This window comes from Panthera pardus, unplaced genomic scaffold, assembly GCF_024362965.1.
Source record: "Panthera pardus isolate Hobbes unplaced genomic scaffold, ASM2436296v1 HiC_scaffold_15, whole genome shotgun sequence".
Classification (NCBI taxonomy): domain Eukaryota; kingdom Metazoa; phylum Chordata; class Mammalia; order Carnivora; family Felidae; genus Panthera; species Panthera pardus.
The window spans coordinates 56,253,097-56,273,052 of NW_026526710.1; the positions used below are offsets into that span (position 1 = coordinate 56,253,097).

The window sequence follows — 19,956 nt, forward strand, 5'->3', positions numbered from 1 at the left end:
TCAATTTTTTGGTAGAGATCAGAAATGGGAAACATTTCTATACTAAGCCCTTAAACTCATAGTTCCTTTATATTTCCTCTAAATTGTGCTCAATAGCTCTACAGTTCCTTCAATTCTCGCCTCATAGTTTATCCTAGGCAGCTAGAAAAAGTCAGTCATCAATTCCTATGTTCTGTTCTGAAAATCTATCCGGTGAAATCTATGAGTTCATTAGGTCTCCTCTATATGTCCAAAGATGTCACAGGCAGTAGTGTTGACAAACATGTGCCCACTTCATAAAGGGGAACTTCTTATCTCTAGCCTCCACTGCAAAGGTTTTAAGTATTTGGCTTTTTTTTTTTAAATGTTTATTTTTAAGAGTGAGAGAGACAGAGCATAAGCAGGGGAGGAGCAGAGAAAGAAGGATACACAGAAACCGAAGCAGGCTCCAGACTCAGCTGTCAGCACAGAGCCTGACGCAGGACTCAAGTCCAAAAATTGTGAGATCATGACCTGAGCCAAAGTCAGACGCTTAACCAAGTGAGCCACCAAGGTGCCCCTCACATGTTTTAGGTATCTGTTACAGTGGTACCCACTGTACCAGAACCAGTTCTGTTCCAGTTGCCTATTGCTTGTAAGAAACATTCTCAAAGCTTGACTTCAAACAACAGTGATTTTACTTTCTCTTATCATTCTGTGGCTCAGGAAATTGTACATGGCTCAGCTGACACTGAGCTGACAGCCAGATGATCTGATGGGTACCTAAAGGCTTCACTCACATGGTTAGCACCAGAGTAAGGATGGTTGAAAGAATGGGCTAATCTGAGCCTCTCTCCCTCTCTTAAACATGAGTCTCAAGGCATGTTTAAGTATTGTCTTCATCAGGGTAGTTGGACTTCTAACTTGGGGGCTTAGAACTCTAAGATAGAGTGTTCTGAGAAAAAGTAAGAAGTTACTTAAGGACTAGACCCAGCAACTGGCACAGTATCACTCTTTCTACACTCTCTTAGTGAAGCAGTTATGGAAACTGCCCAGATTCAAAGGCAGGGGACACAGACACTCCCATTTCTCAATGAGGACAATATGAAAGAATCCATGGCTATCTTTAGTCTACCACAGAGAATGTGCAAATACCAATGTAATTTCTAACAAAGATTTTTCAAATAGGATTGGTCTAGTTTGTATAATAAGCCATAAGCCTACAAATTAAGGTGGCAGTCTGGGTCATACATTTGCATGTATTTTTAATGGAGAAGATTCAGAATATAATATGATCACTTAAGTGTTTTGCTTAAAAAATGACATTTTTTTTTGTCATTTGTTACCACTCTTAGGTGGCAACACTTGGAAATTCCTATTTTATTTGATTTTTGGACATTTGCCAAAAAATTATCTTTAACACACCTTTTGTTGTATCTTTTTCTTCATGACTCCCATTAAGTATAGGAAAACTTCCCCAATCTTCCTATTCTGAAGGTCCATATTCATTTTCTCTGATCATTTCATTTTTTACACTTTCACCTCCTATTAGTTTCTGCCAAGGCTGACAAACTTCATATGCTATTCTTTGCTGCAAGCTAAGAGATCTTTCTGTCTCTTCCTGAAACTTTTGATCTGCTATCTCTTGCCTTGAAACCATCAAGCCTGCTGTTTTTATATCTTAATTGGTTTTCTTAATTTACCCATATTTATTCCCTAAAAGATGGCAGGATAAAATTTTCAATTTCCTCCAACTCTTACAGATTTCACAACATTTGCATTTATAGTATACTAAAAAAGGCATATTTCTTTTCATTTCTAGTATCTCCTAATAAGGCTGCATTAACTTTTACTCTGTTTCTCTCTTATATTTGAGCATGATAACTATATGGCCAAGAAAAAAAATGTACAGTAGAGAATCATATTTTTTTTCCTTTTTAAAGAAAGGTTTGCCTGACCAAAGCTTTATTTTCAGATGATTATTAGTTCCTTTTTTGTCTTGAACCTTAGTTTATCAAATCTAGAAATTGTGTGGGATTCTTGACAAACCCTATTCCGGAAATATATTTGGACTGGGCAAACGCTTCGGAAGAAAATAAGACTATGACCTCCTCTGAACTCTGTCCTATTTGTAGAATAAAAGCAAAGAGCAGTACAGAAATGCAGAAACACTGATAGAAAACCTGTGAAGTAAACCTCAACTCAAAAAAACTTTTCTATAGATATGGAAAGCCCACTTTATGTTATTTTTTTTTCAAGTCCTCTATGAGTTACTTCATTGTAATCCAGTATAATGTTGTCAAGGACCAGAATAAACTGTTTTATGATTATTATATCCAGGCGGTGAGATTGGGACTAGAGAAAGGGGGAAAAAAAAGCTAAACTAACCCTAAAAAATGTCAAATTCCTTTTAAGGATTGTTTTCAATTGGACAGTAATGGGAATCAAAAGGAAAAGTCACTGTTTCACCAGACTATTTTATGTTATCTCTTTCCCTTCTCTCTCTCCCTCTCTCCCTCTCTCTCTCTCTCTCTCTCTCTCTCTCTCACACACACACACACACACACACACACACACACACATACACACACACACACAGAATAAGGAATGGTTTTATCATTGTCATCAACATCAGAAATTCATTAAGGTATACAAAGGACACATTATTGGATACTGGTGATATGTTGTTGGCAGGATAGAAATTAAGAGACATGTGTTGAGCATTTGCTTAATGCTCAACCTGTGTTAGGCATGTGCATTTGTGTTACCTTCATTATAACATGGCAGTATCAGATAGAGTTTGCCAAATAAATAATATAGATTGCAAGTGAAAAAATATATAAAAAGTCAAAAGAACATTACCTTACTGAGTACTTACTCATAAAATACAGATTTTATAAGAAACAAAGAAATGCATTTTACAAAATATCCAACTGAAGGGAATGACATTAGTTTGGACCACTCATAACCCTGCTGGAGATCAAAGGGTTTATCTTATTTTTTTAAGTAAGACCAGGGCCAAGAGAGGTGCTTATTCACACTAAGCCACATAAGATATCCTTCTTCTGGGACCTAAAGAATACTATTCTCTCCCAGGTGAGCTGCCAAGACAATGATCTTCAGAAGAAAATAATGTATTCCCCAAATAACTATTTGTCAGGAGATAGGAGACTGGTTGAGGTAACTACTTTGGGCCCTTGCTAGTGTCAGGACTCTAAATCTTACCTTCATTTCTACCTACAAAAGTTACTTTTCTGCATAGTAATACTTCTCTTTTATTATATAATGTACCTAAATAGCCTTTTATTTTTACAGCTAACATTTTTGCTATAGCAAAAAATTTTAATATACTGCATTATAACACATGAGAGTTTAGAAAACTATGGCCCACAAGCCAAACCTGCTATTTGACACAGCTCACAAGATAAGAATATTTTTTTACATTTTCAGATGGTTGAAAAATATGAAAAGAAGAATAATATTTCACAACAGTTGAGAATTATATGAAATTCAAATTTCAGAGCCCAGAAGTAAAGATTTTTGGTTTTGGTTTTGTCTTTTTTAACAAGGCCATGCTCAGTTGTTTCACCTATGGTCCATGACTGCCTTTGTGTTACTGCCTAGAGCTGGGTAGTTGGGACTAAGCCATATGGTCCACAACACTTTAATTTGCATATTTACTATTTGACCCTTTACAGAAAAGTTTGCTAACCCTTACTTTTTGTTGTTGTTGCTTTTGATTTTATGCTTATTTATTTATTTTGAGAGAGAGAGAGAGAGAGAGTGTGTGTGTGTGTGTGTGTGTGTGTGTGGGTAGGGGAGTAGGGGAGGGGAAGGAAGAGAGGGAGAGAGAGAATCCCAACAGGCTGCACTGTCAGTGCAGAGCCCAATGAAGGGCTCAATCCCATGAGCCGTGAGTTCATGACCCGAGCTGAAATCAAAAGTCAGACGCTTAATTGACTGAGCCACACGGGTGTCCCAGTAACCCTTATATTACATGTTCAAGTGATTCTTTCAGAACTGAAAATGTTCCTAAACTAATTTTCATTGTCTACTTTAGACAATGGAAGGTCTTGATGAATTCTTCACTGGACTTGGGGATACTCTCAGACATAGAACTTATCCTTGAACTTAGTGGGAGAGCCTCTGCTGACAGTGATTTTGGTATCTATATATTTGCCAATCAGACAGAAAAGGTGAAAAATTCATTTGGAATATAATGGAGACTGCTGTAAAGTTTCCTGTTGAATCTGTATATTGAAAGGGATCAATGAGGATTATAAATTCAGGGAGAGGAGACACTGTCAATAGTTTTGCAATAAATTTCCCAGAAACTTTGATGTTGGTGGAAAACAATAATATTTACTTCTAAAAACAAAACAAAACTAACACACAAAAAACCCTTTTATCTGCTGATTTCAAGGCATTGCTCTAGGAAGCTTTAAAACTCCCTTGTTTTGGGTAGCATGCTTTTATCCAGTGACATAAACAGGATGCTGTCTCTTATTTCAAAAGTGACTATAACCATTTCCATAGGTGTGCTGCCTCCTCAAATTGTTTCTAATTCATCAATCCTTGACCGTTAGAATTCTCTTATTATTTCCTGTAGGACTGAGGTTCTAATCCTAATTTCCTAAATAATTTTCTTGTTGGAAAGATGTCCATGAGATGCCCAGACAGCAAATAGCCACCAAAGTCAATTTGGAATTTTCAACCGATATCATACCAAACAATTTTGAAGGGACACACTGCAAAGCAATCTTGAAAAGTAGCACTGCCAGGGATCCAGGTATTAAGGTGATATTTGTTAAGTACAGAAAAAATAGTACAATGAGTTCACATATTAACCACTTATGAAAGAATGTTGTGATGTTGTACTTCCAGCCTCCAAGTAAATTCAAAAAAGTAAGCCAAATTATTCTAAGATAAATCAAATCACTACCATGAATTATTACAATGTAGAAATAATGAGGGGTAATAAAAATTATCTCATCATATTTCTATCTTATTTATCTTAAACTAGGTAGATTATCTCTCAGTTCCATCAACTTACCCCACCATCTGTTCACTGGTTCCTATTATTTCTTCTGCCTGGAATCATTCACATTTTTCCCTTTCTATTATATCCAACATAATGGCTCTCAAACTATTGGGAACAGCTAAAGATTTGAAAAACCAGAACCAAGTGGTACATCAAAGGGGCAATTGTTTAGAACAGGTTCCAGGCACAGATCGGAAACTCAATAAAAATGATCTTAAATTAAAATTTTATAGTAAATAGAAATACAAGTAAGAAGACAAGTTTAGGCACAAGGAGAGACTGGGGATGTCCACAGAGTCAGTTCAGAAGCGTAATCAAGGAAGTTGAGGAGAAAACTACAGTCAAGACAAATGGACTTGAAATTTACATATCAAGAGCACAGATTCTCCCTATATAAATTCCCTATATGGGACTGCAAAATTCTAATTAATAAGTTTTGTTGAGATATGCCACATATTCCTGCTGAGGTACTTAATAAACACTCTATGTGTTTTTTTTTCCTAGTCGTCTTGACAACTTACTTTCTTCTGATAAGTCATAGGATTCTCTCACATTCCAGATGGCTGACAAACGCTGGCAGGATAAAGGAAATGTTCTTCTTTTGTGTTAAAGAACATGGGCCTGTAGGAAGACTAACTCATCTGGAAAACTATTTTCCATTGGAACAATAAACTTAAAAAGAAATATTTCTCATAATTACTGTATTGAAAGTTATACTTATTATTTAGTAGACCCTAAATACAGTGATTCAGAAATTAAACACTGTATCTGGGGGCACCTTGGTGGCTCAGTCCATTAAGTGTTAGACTTCGGCTCAGGTCATCATGATCTCACAGTTCGTGAGTTCAAGTCCTGTGCTGTACTCTGTGCTGACAGTTCAGAGCCTGAAGCCTGCTTCGGATTTTCTGTCTCCCTCTCTCTCTGCCTGTTCCCTACTCATGCTTTTTTTCTTTCTCTCTCACAAAAATAAATGAACATTAAAAAAAAAATAATAAACACTGTATTTGAAACTTTTGGCAAAAAAAATGGTGAAGCAAAGACACTTATGGTCTTTTCTCTAACATTTTTCTCAAATTAACTATAACAGAGATGCTATTTGAGAACTTCCCTTCTCATCAGATTATACTAACAGTGATTCCACATTCTGTGGAGCTTTCAGAGTCTGACTCTTATTTCTGTGACAGATAGACTGGGGGAGGTGCTGAAGGGGCAGCTATATTTTCAAGGATGCTTCTGACCTTGAATTATTCTTTTTTTTTTTCTATTTCTGGCTAGCACTGCATCTTCAAAATTTGAAACTGGGCCAACTACGCTAATTTACAAAAACATACCAAAAGCCAAAATCCACTCACACAGAGCATCCATGAGATAGTAACTTTGTTTTTGGTCAAAAGCAATCATCTTGCTGGTTCTCACCTTCTTTCTTTTTTATTCCTCTCTCTGCTTTACTGATAAAACTACCTGTTCTTAGCTCCTATTCCTAAAGGTACATATCAAAACACATTTGGACAAGAAAGTAATTTCAAAAAAGTAACATTATGTGCCTACTGTAAGATACTCTGAGCTTCTGGTTAAACCACATTACTAGAAAAAGAAAAGGAGAAAGAAAAAGAAAGTAAAAACATATAAGAAAACACTATGTCTAATAAACAAAGATATGGTCACCATCTCAAACCACAAACAATGAGCATTTATTTATATCACATCATCTGAATGTGTCAAGGGATCTATGCTTCCATTGATTTTGAGAAAGATTCAGATTTCTCTGAAATTAAAATAGTACACTCTTTTAGTTTCTACAAATAACACTGTTCAGTATGATGGTCCCTCTTTGGTGAGCTGGAAGATAAACTGAGTATTGCCTTAGAAGGAACTGAGATAGGTGAGATGATCCTACTAGGGTCACACGGCTGATAAGTAGCAGAACTAGAACTTAAACCATGTAAAATTGAGTATACATTCTTTCCACTTAAAAAGAAAATGAAAAATTGCATGTGAGTATCATCTTTTAGTTTCTACTTAGGTTATTAATGGCTGAGTTCTCACATATAAAAAACTGACTTTCACCTGCCTAATGTGTAACTCCTTAGTTGTCTAACTCTTTAATTTTAATTCTGCCTAAATCTTTAAAATGATGTTAAGAATCATGGTGGTGATGGGGTGCCTGGGTGGCCCTGTCGGTTAAGTGTATGACTCTTGATTTTGGCTCAGGTCATGATCTCGTGGTTCATGAGATCAAGCCCTGAATCAGGCTCTGCACTGACAGTACAGAGCTTGGTTGGGATTCTGTCTCTCCCTCTCTCTGCCCCTACCTGCCCCCTCTCTCTTCTTCTCTCAAAATAAATAAATAAACATTAAAAAAATGGCGGTGGTGGTAAGAGGTGACAATAAGTAACAACTTAGTTCACATATTGCACTGAGATTGTAAAATCTATCTTTTTGTTTAATATACAATTTAACAAGGTAGATACTATTGTCTTCTACTTTATAGATGAAAAAAGTAAACTTATAAAGATTACATATCTTTCCAGGATCATACAAGCACTAAATGGCAGAGCCACTTCCTGATCTCAAGTCAGCCTGACACCCAAGGTATCTTAACACCATGCTATTCCTCTACTTACAAGTAGACCATTATTCTGATGCAAATAAAAGTTCATCCTATCTATTCAAACTACCTAAAATTGATCTTGTCATCTAGTATCTCAAAAGCCTTTACTAATTCCATAATGTTAGAATAATTGAGAGCAAATTCCATAGTTTTATTTTTAAGATATTCCACAGCATGGGGTGCCTGGGTGGTTCAGTCGGTTAAGTGTCTGACTCTTGGTTTTGGCTCAGGTCATGATTTCACAGTTTGTCAGTTCCAGCCCCACGTCAGGCTCTGTGTTGACAGCTCAGAACCTGGAGCCTGCTTCAAATTCTGTGTCTCTTGCTCTTTCTGCCCCTCCCCTACTCGTGCTCTGTCTCTGACTCTCAAAAATAAGTAACAAACATCAAAAAAGGGTTTTTTAAGATATTCCACAACTTAAACTTGTGCTTTCTCTTACACTCTACTACCCTATTGTATATACTTTCTGATACAGTCATATGGCCCTTTAACTGTTTCCCCAGGCCACTGTGCACATGTTTAGCCTGGCTGCTTTTGCTTATATCTCATATTCCATCTGGGATATTTTCTTGGGTTTTCTTGTTTTAAAATACTACATAGTCTTAATAATCTAGCTTTATAATCCCCCCTTTCCAAGGGTTTTCATTCCATCCTAGTATATCCCCCTGAAATCACAGCATTTAATATCTGTTACTTTCTTGTTTCACTGACCTCATAGAGCCTCAGGAATTATAAACATCTTATAGTGTTATTTAACTTTAAGAAACGTATAAAAATTCATTTCTCAATTATAACCTGATTGAGGGTGGGGACACTGTTTTATGAATCTAGTCTTCCCTGCAGCATCTAGCACTATGTTTTTTTGCCAGTGAATGCATTATAATGATTTGCTGATTTAATTTTATGTATAGAATATATGAGTTCAGAATTTGAATGTAGGAAAAAAAAATCTATAGTTCCAAATTTACATTTGTTAGAGTGTAAATATACCATTGCATTTGCTTAATTTCAGCAGCAAATGAATTTTGAAAAGAAAAATATGTTATTAAGATTTTGATTATGTTATATAATTATAATATTTGTAGCAGACAGCTTCTGGCATGGCTTCAAATAATCCCTTACTCTAGATATTCATGTCCGATGCAATTCTCCTCCCTTGAGTATGGGCTGGATATGGTGTCTTGCTTCTAATGAATAGAACATGGTAAAAGTGATATGTCCCTTCTGTGATTCATTTGTATAAGAATGTGACTTTCATTTTGCTGGCAGACTTGCTCTCTTGCTGGTTTTGATGAAACAAGCTGTCATATTGTAGGGGCACACAGGGCAAGGAACTGAGGTTAGGCTGTAGCCAATTGCAAGGAATGAAATGAGGCCCTCAATCCAATACTCTGCAAAGAATTTAATCTTCCTAAAACCCAGGTTGGTGAGCTTAGAAGTGGGTCCTTCTTCAGGCAAGAACCCAGCCCTTGACTATAATACTGTGAGAGACCCTGAAGCAGAGGATTTAGCTAATCTCTTCCGGCACTCTTGGCCCACAGTAACAGAAATGATATGTGTGTCTTGTTTTAAGTCATTCAGTTTCGAGATACTTTATTCATTAAATAATTTTATTTCATCACATACATTTATATGGCTCAATTTCCATTAAATGTGTAACTAAAACTTTTAAATCTTGATTTTTTGCAGTCCATATTCTCTGCCTGAGCAAGAGCATTATCAGTCATACATAACATATCTTGATTCTATGAGTAAAACTGAGACGAGTTTATACCTGTTATATCTCACTTCAAAGTTACAACAATGCTGTGAGGTAGATTGATAAGGGGGGCAGATGTCTATGTTATTGCCATTTTCAGAAGGCACTGACACTAATAAAGGGATAAGGTACATAGAAAAGGATCAACCATATGTCTACTAGAGTGAAGTTGAAGGTGAAATTATATTTTAAGGTATTCACATCATATGAGCAATTGCCTCTTTCACAAATGTTTATGGTTTCTCCTACTCGTTAATGGAAAAATATACAAAAAGAAAATGGACTATAATTTTGTGTGTGCGCATGTGTATAGTTAAAACAATATCATCATTATTTTATTTGAGAATATTGCATTCCCCCTAAGTGTAAGCATCCAGCTTTCTACTTTCCAGGAAGCTAAAAGAATCAAACTATATACAGCATACTAGGCTGGGTGAATTTGAGATTCCCACAAATGATTTGTTCTCCTGAGACTAACACAGCATTGTTGCAGATAAAGGCTGAAATATCTGCCCTCTCCCTGGGTGACTGTAAAATCAGAGGAGTGCCAAGGAAGTTTTCCCCAGCATTTGCTTTCACACCTTTTGGTGCCACTGAGCAAATATTTAACACAGAGAAAAATAACAGCAATTTGTCTCAACTAGTAAGAAACTCAACATGTGATGCCAAGTTATACTAGCTTTCTGGAGACTAAATATGCTCAGTTAATAATGTGTATGTACATGTGTGCGTATTTTTTTACACACTTAAATCAGCAAAGAGCATAACCTCAATTTAGGTATTTATGAAAAATGCCAGAAAAAAGTATTAAAACTGAAAGAAATATTAAATGCAGCATATATGCATAGGTATATGTGTGTGTGTGCGTGCACACACACACACACACACACACACACCTATGCATATACATACACCCAATTTGTTTTTTAATCAATAGTTTATTTATTAATCCTGACATTATTCCTGGGGCTAATTATGGTCAAGAAATGAGAAAGCTCTCTAGAACCCTCAAGGACTCCTTAAGTACTAAATAATGAGGGGTCAGTATTAGTGCAGAGCTGGCTGTGTGAGATATGAGCAGACATGATGTGATTCTTTGTCTTACATTAAAGGGCTCAAACCCACCATTACTATTCCTTTTCAGTATTATTCCTTACTCTTTGTTCTGGAAAAACGGTTTATAAACAACAACCACCTAATCACCCCCCCCCCAACCCCAAATTATATGTTTATTTCAGACTTTGTGCTTTACTTCTTTGTCTTTTCTTATGTTCTTTAAGGGCAGGACCTACAACATCTGTGTTTTCTACACTGGATCATGTCTGAAACTATTCATTCAGCAATTATTTTATACTTATCTCCAGTACTCAGAGAGCTTTCAGGAGGACACTGGAGTCAAGATTGGGAGAGTGGTTTCACCAGTGCTTAAAACAGAAACCACTATGCTGAGAATTTTCTAGTTTATACCCTACTCAAAAAATTGTTAAAATAATTAAATTCTGGATTGGACCTCAGGTTCTTAATTATTATCTGAATTATGATAATCCCTGAAGCTTTTCCTTCATTTTATGGAAGAAACAGTTCTTTCAAATGATCAATTTTTGTAGATTGTCTCATATTTTGTTGCTCTGTGCAAATCAACTCTTTGGAATAATTTCTTTTGGAAATTCTATCTGATGAACAATTATTTCCAATTTATTTTGTTATTAATGATCAATGTATTAGTTAGGGGAATCTAGCTACTATACAAACAAATCCTCACATATGCTAACTTAACAAATAAAAGATTAATCTCTAAGTTAAGGGGACTGATGTAGGAGTTCCTTGTCTGCAAGCAGCTCTCTTCTGGGCTGTAATTCAGAGACCCAGGATTCTTGAACCTCTTGGTTCCACGTTCCGCTATGACTTGTAAGTCCTGTACTAAATGCGAGTAAGTGGTTGATGTGAGAGATAGGTAAGAAGGCATATCTCCATTCCACTCCTAGCCACATGGTTACCCCTGGATGCAAGGAGGCTGTGAAATATCCTTAGCTGAGCATCTGCCTCCTGCCACAACTCATTAGGGAAAGAAAAATATGGAGTGGGAAATATTAATATTTGAAAGTTATCTACCTCTCTCTGCTACTCCCTATCACAAATGATTAAAGCTCATAATTTCTGCTTTTTCTAAACCTTTAAAATTTGTCCTACAAAGACTAGTACTCAATTGTACACTTCCTTATATTGAATTTCACTTATTTTATTATTATTATTATTATTATTATTATTATTATTATTATTATTATTGGTTTGGTTGTTTCTGTAGTAAATTAAAAGCAGCTATAGGGCAGGAACCATGATTTACTCAAGATATCTCTGATAGTCTTGGGCTTGGTGAACTCTATCTAATCCTTAATACTCACACCATATACCTAGGCTTCAATGGCAAATGGCAACTCTGAATATATTATGGCTAACAATTTATTCTATTTATTCTAACTAGAGAGTTCTACTCTCCTCAAAACCCTTGAGTAGTCTTCAGGTATTCTGGCTAATGATTCCATGGTTCCTAGAATTATAAGACCAAAGTTGCCATAAGCATCTGTTCAAATTTTCAAAAGTATAGGAATGGCACAAAAAAGTCTTTTTGCTTGTAGTAGTTGTGGTTTTGTTTTGTCTTCTAATGCAATAGAAGTGTTTGCACTTCTTGCAGTGTTTGCAGGGTGTCTTTACTTTTCAAAGCACTTCCATGATGTTTATTATATTTATTTTGGAAAACTATCTGGTGATATGGGAAGATGCATACTCTTATATCCAATATAGCAGGAAGACATTTTATCCCAGTGTGGACAAATTAGTTTCTCATACTAATATAAATTAGTGATGACACTAATACTAGAATGGATGTTTTGGGGTTCACAAACCACTGGTTTTTCACAAAATGCAACAAACTGTAAGCTCTTTGACAGTAGGGAAGTATGTGTTTCAATTTTCACTACCTATTTGTACTGTGGAATGTTTTAATTAAAGAACCTGTGTGTATGGAGACAGTGGTGTTAATTATTACTGTTTAGTAGGTCTACCACCCATTTGACTTTTTACCTTTTCTCCTCATGGACACCCACTGAAAACATCTCCTCTTGTATTACTTTAGCATTATCTCTCAACCGACCATTTCTGCAGATCCAAGGAAGACATGAATAACAATACCATGAATATATCCAATGTTATCTATAACCCAGAATTTTCTTGCTGCACTATCATGGTCTATAGGTTTTTCTTCTTCACCTGAATGTCAAGATCAGGGATGTGTCCTAAATATTTTAGTACCCTTTAGAACCTTATTATAAAAGTATGATCCAAGCTGGGAAGTTTTCTCTCTTCTCAAATTGCAATGATTTTTTGCTTAATGAGTACCATGTGTTTACTCTTCCTTTGTGAAGTAAGACTTATCTTTAATGTTCTAAATTTAAATTGAGTTTCAAGAGAGCCTCGGCTTATTAATTAGTCTTCTAGGATTCAGTGGTCAAGGTTGTATTCCCTCAAGCCAATCCTTTCACCATTTTAGAAGCAGAAGTTGTATTCTCCTCTCAGCCTTCATTTTCCAGACTAAGAGTCCCTAACTCTTTAGACTGTTCCTCTGAGGATATGCTACACACATAAATCAGGTTTCCAAGGAAGCTAAAAGAGGTAATTATTATTTGCATTTTGGGCATTTAAAAACTCAAAGCTCAGAGGTGAGGATACTTAATTCTAGCTACTTCACCAGATTATAAATTTCTCCTGGGAACACAGCTCCTTCTGTTTGTTTTATCTACATCTTTACTCCTTAAGATTCTGGTGATACAACCATACAAATAACCCTGAGTCTAGGGCTCTTAATAAAAAATACATTAGGACCCATCAATGTACTAATCCCAATTCTGGTTTCTAGGTCCTTCTCAGCCAAGAAAAGTAGACTTGTACTATTACCTAGGGGATTATTTTACCAAAAGAAGGAGACTTTTTAGAACACTGAGGTGACAAATTTCCTTTTATCTTCTACATTCCAAAGAGTATTTCCATCTAAATAACATGGATCTATGCCCACCTGTCTTAGGTGAATAGGTACAATCCAGGTATATTGAGAATAATCATCTTCTCCAATCTGAATGGTTTCCTATGGTTTAGTTGTTACCAAAGGACAAAGCAGAAGTGCTTTCCAAGGTCTTTTTGAGTTTAAACCAAATTTAAACCTTTTTTTTTTTCTTCTTTGGCCTCAAAGTTACATTTTAATTACAGTGCAATAATTTGAGGAAGACTGGTAATAGGGAAAACTTTTAGACCTTTTGTTCTTTAGTGCAGTCAAGGGAAACCTCATTAGAGAGGATTTTCTTAGTTAGCAGGGCTTCGAGGTTAATGAGCTGTGAGTGATAATATATAGTAGTAATCCCTCCTGGCAGTAACAGGTTGTATTTTATACATTCCTTAATCTCAATAGGAAAGGAGGTGATGGGAGAGGGTGAGAAGGAAACCAATTTAAGGGGCCTAGGGATGTTCCAAAAATCCCACTCCTGGTATGAATCATAATTGAAAACTTCACATATTTAAACCTGAGAAGCTGAAAGATGAGTGGGCAAAAACATCTGTCCATAAATGATTTTAGTGACAAAATGGTGACCTGTTTTGATTCCAAAGCTGGATTGAATGAGGTTCTCCAAATCTGGCATCACCAAGGCTAATTTCCTTTTGATGTCACAAGAAAGAGCCAGCAAAATTTAGAGTCATAAATCCTGGACCAATTTGATAGAGATGACAGACAGTAGGAGGGTGAAAGTAGATGAAGGTGGTGTTAATAAGGAGATGTCCTGAGTTGAATGCAATCTGGGGGTACAATTTATATGACTTAATTACATAATGGGGTAGCTTTGAAATTGACTGAGATTCCTCATCAGATGACCTTATTTTCAGAGCCAGTACAGTGGTCCTTAAGAACCTTTTTTGTTCATTCCACTTGTAACTTTGTTGTTGAGAATCCTCTAGAAATCAACTCGGCTCATGCCTTAAGTTTAAAGAGACAGAACTGCCTTTTTGAGCAAGTTTCAGAACTCACCTGGCTGAGCCACAGTGTCATCTTATTTGTGTGACATTAGCTACCTTCGTGTAAAGAAAGGAAAGAAAAGAAGGAGGTATGAAGTTCGCTTTCTACTCCTTTGCTAGTTTTGCCTTTACAGGATTGCATTTTAGAACTGCCATAAATTATTTATACTTTTAATGAAATAAAGTTCAGAATCCTTGTCCTGACATTCAAGGTGATACATAATTTGATGTTATCTAACTGTTCCATTTTATTTCCCATTTCTTTCCTCCACAAATTCTGTTAGAAACAAGCTGGAATAGAGGTGCCTGGGTGGTTTAGTTAGTTAAGTGTCCACCTCTTGATTTCGGCTCAGGTCATGGTCTTAAGGTCATGAGATTGAGCCCCTCATCAGGCTCTGTGTTGACATGTGGAGCCTGCTTAGGATTCTCTCTTTCCCCTATCTCTTTGCCCCTCCCCCACTCACGTGTGTGTGTGTGTGTGTGTGTGTGTGTGTGTGTGTGTGTGCACGCGCACGCACGCACACACACATGCCTATGAGCATGCTCTCTCTCAAAATAAATAAATGGACATTTTTAAAAATAAGAAGAACAACCTGGAATATTGATTTTCTCCCAAACATGCAAAACCCTTTTGTACCTTCACTCATTAGGTTACCGTTGTCGGGAATGTTCTCCTTCACTTCTAGTTATCTGCCTCCTATTCTTTAGGATCTAGCTTAAAAAACAATCAATCAAATAAACAAATACACTTACATTCTTCATGAAAGCTTCCTTGTATTTCTCTTTAGAGAAAAGAGAAAAAATTATCCCTTCATTATCTCATGAAGTACCATTTTTTATGGCTATATGCAAAAATATTTTGAAAAAAATTGACAGTACTTTATAATTCAAGGCTCTTCTCAACTTATTGGCATTGTAGTGCCTTTTTCACAAAATAAATGGTATTTTAACACTGAAAACATAAAAATAATCATTTCAGAACAAAAGACAGTCTTATGAATCCAATAGATTTGATTTGATTTGATTTGATTTTAAAGAGAGAGAGAGTAGGGGAGGAGTAGGAGGGGGAGAGAGAGAATTTCAAACAGACTCCACACCTAGCATGGCTACATCTCACAACCAAGAGATCATGAGCTGAAATCAAAAGTCAGACACTTAACTGACTGAGCCACACAGGTACCCCAAAATCCAATGTGTTTTATATCATGAAAAAGCAAACATTTTCCTTCCTTCCTTCCTTCCTTCCTCCTTTCCTTCCTTCTATATTTTTACATTTTTATTTTTTAGATTTTTACCATGAATGCATGAAGATTTACTCTCCAGTGCCTTGCAGCATTCTTGGACATGTTTCTTCAAGAAGAAACTTTATCAAGCTGAAAAATTACTGAGAACGTTCATCAGTGTTTCTCTCCCTTGGCATGTCTTGGAGAAACCCTGACAAATGCTTCCTCAAATATTTGAAGCCCTTTGATAAGGCTTCCCATTGACAGAAAATCCATCCCTTCCCCTTTGTTTTTGGTTTATTTCTAAGAATATGATAAGACAAAAAACATTTTCCTTTTCCAGCTCATGTCTGGGCACCAGAAGACACCAAGAACACTCTAGATTGAAATACATGCCTACTTTGTTTTACTTAGGGAGACCAGAGAGTGTCAGGGTACATCAGGGCCCTTTAGCCCTGTGCTCCAGCTCCTCTTATTCAAGTCTCTGGGATGCAGGGCTAAGCCTGAATATCCTATGCTTCTTTATCTTTGTAAGACCTAAATTTCAAAATCAGTTGCTGGTCTTCTACCATCTTACTTGAAATGTCTTTCAAACCACACAAACCCTTCTGTATAACACACAATAGTTTATATTAACTCTGAGTTCTTACCTGTTTTTCCATGTTGATTTGGGACTTTTGGGGATTTCTAAGGCACTGAAGACACATATGTAAGTGACTACTTCAGCAGGAATTAGATTGATATTACTTAGTCCTTTAATTTTACAATGTCTCTTCTTTGTTCTCAATAGTTCCTGGGTCAAGATTCAATTGACAAAATAAGCATTATTGATTGTTCCTTTGATGGGAAAATTATAGATCAATAAAAAGTATATATAAACCATTTTTCTATGGTTTTTAATGGGATACAGTTTTTAAGATAAACATCTGGGTGATTAGGCAATTTCTTTTTCCTCACAATCATAATTTTGAGCTTTTTGGTGTTCAAGAATAAAATTTCAGGTTTAGTATGCTTAAATTAATGATATATTCTATACAAATCTTATATTTTTGACTTCGAAGTTTAAGTCTTTAAAAGAAGGACATTTTGGCAATGGGATGGAATTTTGCTACCATTTTAGACATGTCCTTAAAGAATTGTTATTTCTTCAACCACTCTTGGGTAAAGTAGTTATCTAGCATTTTGTAAGAAAAAATTTAAAAATAGGTTCCAAAACTGAGGGTTAGTGGAGGCGTTGTGGGAGGGGAGGTGGGCTAAATGGGTAAGGGGCACTAAGGAATCTACTCCTGAAATCACTGTTGCACTATATGCTAATTTGGATGTAAATTTTAAAAAAATAAAAAATTAAAAAAAAAATAGGTTCCAGAATATTTCCTAGCAGTTAATGTTAATATGATCTTTCTCCTTCAATAGATCAATGGTAGAATATTTTGGGATGCCTGGGTGGCTCAGTTGGTCATGATCTCACGGTTTGTGAGTTCAAGTCCCGCATTGGGCTTTGTGCTGATAGCTCAGAGCCTGGAGCCTACTTCAGATTCTATGTCTCCCTCCCTATGCCTCTCTCCTGCTCATTCTCTCTCTCTCTCTCTCTCTCTCTCTCTCTCAAAAATAATAGACACCAAAACTTTTTTTAAAAAAATGGTAGAATATTTTACTGGGAACTCTACATTGCTGAGCACACTGAGAGGGACTATGCTGGACGCCATACTTCACCAGAGCTCATGAAGCTGGCAAGTACAAAACAGAAGAAATAGAGAGATGAATGTATCTACCACCCGATCCTAGAAACTGTGTATGTTCTACCTATAATCCGTCTCTTCAGATTCCTACATCTGCTGCCATGCCTTTCATCATAAATAAAATCTTATAGATATTCCATACACAATTTTTTCTTCTATTCTTTGATTAAGTTTGAACACTGATCTTGATGTTCACTTTAACCTGAAGTATAAAAACAAATATGTTTGGAAAAAGGAAGGATGCAAAGGGTGAGCCCATTGTGCTATTACTTCTGGGACAAATGCTTCCCATTCATCCTAAGCCTTGTTTTCCCCTCCATTGGCAATAAAACTGCTACCAGAGTTAGTTTCCTTGGAGACAGAGGAAATGAACCTATAGCATTTCCTGGAATTAATCCATTCCCAAATGTTGTTGTATTTATTTTACCTAAATTACCAGCATTAACTATTAATCTGTTCTCAAATTCCACTTGGATTTATGTCACCAAGTTTTCTGTATTAATTCTAAATTTATTTTATTTTATTTTTGAAAATACTGAAAATACTATAAATAATGAATTATTAATATACAAATTACTTGAGTCCTCTTTGATTCAATCCTCTTACTTCCTGTCTATCTACTCTGTTCTAAATCACCTGCCAGGTACTATGGGGAAGTAAAAAGAAAAAAAGTGTTAAGTGTAATGATTATTCCTAAGGAAACAGATGCGGTCATGGGTCTAAGTTTTAGAGAGGATTTCTCCTTCCCATACTCTACTCATACTAACCCATAATCAATTCCTTTCATCCTGTTCTCCAGAATATATTTTTATTTCTATTACTTCTCTACAACTCTACCACTACTGTGCTCATTCAAACCACTAACATTCTTTGCCAGGACAAAAGAAATAGCCTTCTGAATGTCCCACTTTCTCCCATACCTGCCTTCCCTCCCCTACAGTATATTTGTCCCAAAACACCCAGTTATCTTAAAATTTTCAAGTTAGATCATGGTCCCCCCACTGCCTTCAACTTTCCAATTATTTGTTTGTTTGTTTGTTTTAAAGTTTACTTGTTTATTTGGAGAGAGAGAGAGTGTGAGGGGGCAAGGAGAAAGGGAGAATCCCAAGCAGGCTCTGCACTGACAGCACAGAGTCCAACTCAGGACTCAAACTCACAAAACTGTGAGATCATGTCCTGAGCCAAAGTCAAGAGTTGGACGCTCAACCAACTGAGCCACCCAGGCCCCTCCAATAATTTAAATTAAAATCCAAACTCCATTCTCTGGCCCCATGCTTTTCCCCCTGACCTCATATCCTATAAAACTGCCACTCAGCAGGAACAATGCCACTTGGGAGCAGGTCAAAATCTCTGGGATGGGACCCAGGAATTGGTGTAATAACAAACCTTCCACGTGATTCTGATGCATGAGGGTTCATTGTCCCAAAGCCCTGTTTCCCTTAGGTCTGATCCAACCCTACAGGATTTCTTTCTGCTTTTTGAACCATTGAATTCAATGTTGTTGTCAGGATCTTTAATCCTCTATTTGGAATGTACCTACCCCTGATCTTTGCATGGCTTTCTCCTTGTCAGTCAAGTTCCTACTAAATACTATGCCTTTGAAATGTTCCCCTGACTACACCATCTAATGCTGTCCTCCTTATTCCTTTCTTCTACATTAGGTTCTCCTTTTATTTTCTTCTTTTCTTTAAGTTTTTACTTAAATTCCTATCAGTTAACATACAGTGTAATATTAGTTTCAGGTGTGCAATACAGTGATTCAACACGTACATACAACACATGGTGCTCATCACAGCAAGTGCCCGCCTTAATCCCCATCCCCCTCACCATACAACCCTCTGCTAACCATCAGTTTGTTTTCTATAGTTAAGTCTGTTTCTTGGTTTGCCTCTCTCTCTTTTTTTCACCCCAAAATATGGAACGCCTCAGGAATTTGTATGGCATACTTGTTTAGGAGCCATGCTAATCTTCTTTGTATCATTCCAAATTTAGTATATGTACTGCCAAAGTGAGCACAGTTCTTGTTTTCTTAACGGTGCTTATTACTACTTGAACTTGTTTCTATGTTTATGTATCAATCATGATATTAGACTGGAACCGAGGTCCTAAGACAATAAACAACATATTGTAAAGTGGGGTGCAAGGCTATATACAGCACTTGTAAAAGGAGGTTAGACAAAATTAGTTTGTATCCTGTGAGATTATTCAGCTCCAGTGTATAAGTTTGAGAGACCTAGAAAAGGACTGTGTAATAGAAAGTTTGAGTGTGGAAGTGGCTGATACGTTCTGGGTCTCACTCCTTTTATTAGATAAGGACAGTCATGTTTTTCTTAGCCTCTGAAATAACAGCCGAGTACCCCACAGAATCTTCTTTGAGAGTTACTATGTGCCCCTTGCAGTGTGTGGGACGTTGGATTTATGTCTGAGAGAATCTCAAGTGTGAGAGATAGGCTGGTTATCTATTCTGACAGTGAAGTAAAAGAAAGGAAAGGTGGTTGGCTGCCTTGGGCAATTTGTATTCCTAAACTTCAATGAGGAAAAGGATGCATGATGAGCACTTCCTTTAG

The 19,956-nt window shown here is 36.4% G+C and overlaps 1 non-coding gene across 1 annotated transcript; it reads right to left on the bottom strand.

Moving 5' to 3' along the window:
• Positions 1-19,298: 19,298 nt before the first annotated feature.
• Positions 19,299-19,405, bottom strand: LOC128777182 (U6 spliceosomal RNA). Its single transcript, XR_008422368.1, has one exon. It is a non-coding gene; the product is annotated as a U6 spliceosomal RNA (small nuclear RNA).
• Positions 19,406-19,956: the final 551 nt, after the last annotated feature.